General features: G+C 43.6%; 1 protein-coding gene across 1 annotated transcript in view; it reads right to left on the reverse strand.

The window, feature by feature from the left end:
• LOC110104950 (protein TIC 21, chloroplastic) overlaps positions 1-5,003 on the reverse strand; it is a 51,065-nt gene that overhangs the window by 8,193 nt on the left and 37,869 nt on the right. The gene's annotated exons all lie outside the window — the stretch shown is intronic.

The raw sequence follows: 5,003 nt of genomic DNA on the forward strand, positions 1-5,003 counted from the left end.
GTCATAATCATCATTTGAAAATTCAACCTGCCTACTCCATTCATCCGTGGACTGGCATACTTTTCGAGATTTGGCATGAGTAACATCATCTTCATCCGTGTCACTCCTAAGATGAGGTACATGTTTCTTTTCTTTAGGAATGGTTGGTGATTTAGGAAGAGTCGGCGTTGCCTTCTTTCTCTCTACACGCTTCTTCTCACCTTCTTGCTTGGGTTTCTTTGCAGCCTTAGAATTTGATGCTCTAGCCTTAAGAGAACTCGACGACTTTTGCTTCTTTGGCATGAAGTACCTGACATCTTCATATATTATTACTTCATGTACTGCAAACGGTTGAATATCACTAGAAATTCTGAATTCTTCTCCTTTTCTGAGATACTTCATACACTGGTGTAATGTTAAAGGGAAAATGCCATATTCATGCAACCAGGGGCGACCTAGTAGCGCCTTAAATGAGGTGTCCGCATCAATCACATGGACATCTTCATATATTATTACTTCATGTACTGCAAACGGTTGAATATCACTAGAAATTCTGAATTCTTCTCCTTCTCTGAGATACTTCATACACTGGTGTAAAGTTAAAGGGGCAATGCCATATTCATGCAACCAGGGGCGACCTAGTAGCGCCTTAAATGAGGTGTCCGCATCAATCACATGGAATTTAGCTTCTTTGTGAAGCTCCCCAAATACAAGATGAAGCATAAACGAACCAAAGGTTTTCTGCTCTTTCTCGTTGAAACCATGCACCATCAACTTGTCTTGCCCAAGATGTTCCACATCGAGGCAGAGGGATCTCAGTGCCTTAAGGCTCATAAGATTTACGAAAGATCCGGGATCAATTAAAATTCGACTGATCATCATACCATCGCTTTCTGCCGTAACATACAAAGGGAGATTGTGATCTGCCGTTTCAAGCATCATATCATCCTCAGCAAAAGTGATTAGTGGTTCATTTCGAGCTTGCAAAATCTCAGTCAAGTTACGTTTAGCAAAATACGCCTCATATCTTTCAGGGTCCTTGAGAGTTTGGATCAAAGTCTCCCGAAGGTCTTTAGACATCAGTAAGGCATCGTAAATGGTGAGTTGTGCTGGGATCTTTCTTAAGTGGGATAAGATATTGTAATCTATCCCCTTGGGTGAAGTATTATTTTTCTTGGGATCTTCGGGGATAATATCTTCGTTGATAATTATCTCTTTTTCCTTATCTTTATTAGGGATCCCTTTCTTTGGTGGAGGCGGCAGTACATTGCCACTTCTCAACTGTACTTGGGCCACATCATCTGATTCAGACTTGTTTGATGAAGCATTCTCTTCAGAGTCAGCCATTGTTGCGTTTGGAGATTCGCCTGTGGACTCGGAATCGTCTCCCAGTTTCACCTGCTTCATTTGCGATGTTACGCTTGGGTCTGAATCTTCATCATCTGGAAAACATAGATCTTCTGAACTGAATTCCATTGATGACACCATCAGACAGAATTCAGGGGCCGCTTCTTCAGCGTATTTCTCCTTATTTGATATCTTTGATGTTGTAAAGACGACTCGGCATGTCTCTGTCGGAAGAGATTCATCCTCAGCTTCTTCTTCATTTTCATCTATTTTAAGCTCTTTCATAAAATCACCAAGCTTAATAGGCCTCCTGACAGTCTGGTAATATTCACCCAAACTATCAATAGTCTTTTGAGTTGCAGTCTTCTTTGCCTCAGGCTTCTTCAACTTGGCTTTCTTTTTGGAAGACTTGATTTTGCTTTAACAAGCTTTGATGAGCTAGCTTGGCTAGGTTGCTGTTTAGGGGTGGATGCTTGTGACACAGGCAACCATTTTAGATTCAGCATTGGTTCAGTAGGAGACTTCCACTTCACGCAAGAAACTCCTAGCTATTTCAGCATTTTGGTTGTCTTCTTGGAGACCACAGTCTCCCATTGCTTATCTTGAATAGGTTCTCTCATTTTTTCTTTAAGCGAGAGTACAGAAGAGGACGTGACTACCCGGATGGATTTCTTTCTAGGACGAACTAACACATTATCTGATAATGTCAATTCTCCCATTTTATACTTCTTCTTTAGCCAATCTTTGAAGACATAGCAATCCTCAATTGGATGGCTAATCACCCGATGATATGGGCAGTAGTTTGGGTCGCCACTGTGTTTGGACTCTTTAGGTCTTTTGCATTCTGGCAATTCCAGACCGCTCTTGAGTGCTTGTCGGAACAGTTTAGCGACACTCTCCCTCTTGAACGAATATTCTTTATTCATTTTCTCCTTGAGAGAAGGGAACGTTCTACCACCATTTCCCGTAGTTTGTCTCTAGCGCTCTCCTCCACCGGGAAAGGCTCGAGGTTTATCATTTCCTCCAAAAACCAACTTTGGTTGAGGGTTTAGATTGTAAGCCTGCTTTGGCTTTTCTTCATATTACATAAGCTGCTTTCCTTTGTCTACATTATATACTACATGTTTACCTTTATCAGGTCTGGGAGGGAATGCGGAGTAAACTTCGTTCCTCCTAGCATCAGAAGCCTTAACCTTTTTAGGTTTATCGGGGAGGCTTTCTGACTTTGACAAGTTCAACTTTTCAAACTTTGCCACCCTATCCAACAGATCTTGGAAAGTAGTAATTGAATCCAAGCACAAGAAGGGTTGCATTTTATCATCAATGTTCCCCATTAAATTTTAAACTGCATGCTCTTCTTCTAACTACTGCTCGCACTTCATACTGAGATTGCGCCAGCTTGTTCTGTATTTAGTCACTGACTCATCATTTCTCCTCTTATCGAGGGCGAGGTCAGAGATGGTAGTTTTCTCTGTTGTACTGACAAATCTTTTCACGAATAGTGCCTCTAGTTCTGCGAAGGTCTTCAGAGAATCATTCGACAGTTCGGCATACCATTTGAAAGCAGTTCCACTCAAGCTGCTCACGAATTGCCGAAATAATAAAACATCATTGCCTCTCGTATTTCCGCAGGTTGCTTTGAACTATGCGAGGTGCTATCTGGGATTTTTATTGCCATCAAAGATGTTGAACTTCGGTACAGAATATCCCTTTGGATATGGCACCTGATCGTACTCTGCTGGGTACGGGCGACCCTTTCCTACTAGCTTCTCTATCTGTTCAGCAGCTATAATGGCTTTAATCTTTTCGCTAATTAAGCCCTCAAGCTGCGCTGCAGTTACAGGTTCAGAGGCACTCGTCACATTTTGTGGAGTACGCTGGCGGGTTGGATCATCAGTTTCTTTGCCACCTTCATGTACACCTTTCACTCCTGAGGCTTGAGGCGCTTGAGGGTTTTGAGAATTAGCAGCTTGGTTGACGGGCTGAACCGGTGCAGGACCCATAAAAGTGGCCTTCTGCATTATTTCCATCATCGTCATCATCTGAGTCATCATCTCAGTCATTTTATCATTTAACTGAGAGATCTCTTTATCTTTTTTTCTCATTTGTCGCTTCATTTGATTTCTCATTTCAGCGAGTGTAATGTCTTCGCCAGCGAAGGGGTTTTCTCCGACCTCTTCTTCTTTCTCATCTCCTTCTGAAGAGCGAGCACTTCGGCTAGCAATGGATTGAGCCCTATGGCGACGTCGATAAACACGTACACGAGGCTGTGATTGTTGGCCATCTTCATCACCATCATCATCTGCAACATCAATGTGGCTGACCATATGAACCACCTCGAGCTCCATAGTGTCTTCATCACCATATTCCTCTTCACCTTCTTCCTCTTGTACCCGAATTTATAAGCGGCGTCGCCACTGAATTTCAGGTTCTTTGCTTGGAATAAGTACTTCTTCGATCCGCGGACTGCGATCAAAGTGAACTTCCTCTTTAGCTGAAGTAGGAGAATGACGGGATCTCTTGGAAGACTCTTCAGGATGTCGACTGTAATTATAATTGTCGTCATTATGGGCTTTCTTTTGGACCCATTTTTGACGAGTTCTGTTGGCAAGGGCGGATCTCCGGGAGGCTGCTCCGGATGTCACACCCGAACTAATTCTTTCTTCAAAGATATTTTCTCTTCGAGGCTTCGGCCTCCAAACTTGCTTCCCTTTCAACCGGGACCTTTCGGTGGAGGATTCCCGAATATATGGTTCAGGTGTCACGCCCCGATGCTCACCGCGTGGAGCTTGTTGTCGGTAATCCCCTCTTTCAACTATCACAACAGATGATAGTCTATCTCTTGGAGGAGTTCTTCGGGCCTCAACAATCAATGGCCTCTAGAACTTCTTTTTCATTAGACCCTTCTCCTTAACTGTCTTCAAAACTCGGTGCACCCGGGCAGACAGGCGTTCAGGCTCTCTTATCTTCTGAGGGGCTGGAACTTCAAGCTGACGCTCCTAGAAACATTTCTTGAGCTCACCAGAAGAGCTGTTTCTTTTTATCCACTTCAGGTTAGAAAACCTGTTCTGAGTGGGAATATTGATTTATGGTTCTTGTGCCGGCAGGTTGGAGGGATGGATTGGCACTGGCAGCTGTTGAGCGCGTAACTCTGCATTTCTCTTTCTCATTTGCCTTCTATTGAGCCTTCCTCCAGATGAGGAAGCCTCAGCATCATACCTCCCAGATGCAACAGTCTCTCTGGGCAGGTTAGTGATGTTGGCAGTCACCACAAAAACTTTCCTTCCATCAACAACCCGCTTTGCAGTAAGGGTTTCAGGTTGGGATAATCTTTCAAATACAGAGGCTCTTCCTTGAGCAGCACCTCTGGCAGCAGTCCTTGCAGAGTGAGACCTTCCAGAAAATTCATCAGAGTTTACGCCTTATACAGGAACGGCTGCAGCCCTTGCAGTAAATGCTGAGAACTCGAGCCCACTAAAGTGGATGGTGGCTCCAGCATTTCCAGTTTCAATTACAGCATTAGCCAGTTAAATCCTGGCTCCTCGTCCCAGTTGGACGGTCATCGGGGTGTCCTGCATCTTCATTCTGCACAAATGAAAGGCATGGGTTAGTGATCATAATTTGATACATCACTCCACACTTACACAAAATAGAAATAACGCAGAACAAATAATAGA

The sequence above is a fragment of the Dendrobium catenatum genome, unplaced genomic scaffold (assembly GCF_001605985.2).
Source record: "Dendrobium catenatum unplaced genomic scaffold, ASM160598v2 fragScaff_scaffold_113, whole genome shotgun sequence".
Lineage (NCBI taxonomy): Eukaryota > Viridiplantae > Streptophyta > Magnoliopsida > Asparagales > Orchidaceae > Dendrobium > Dendrobium catenatum.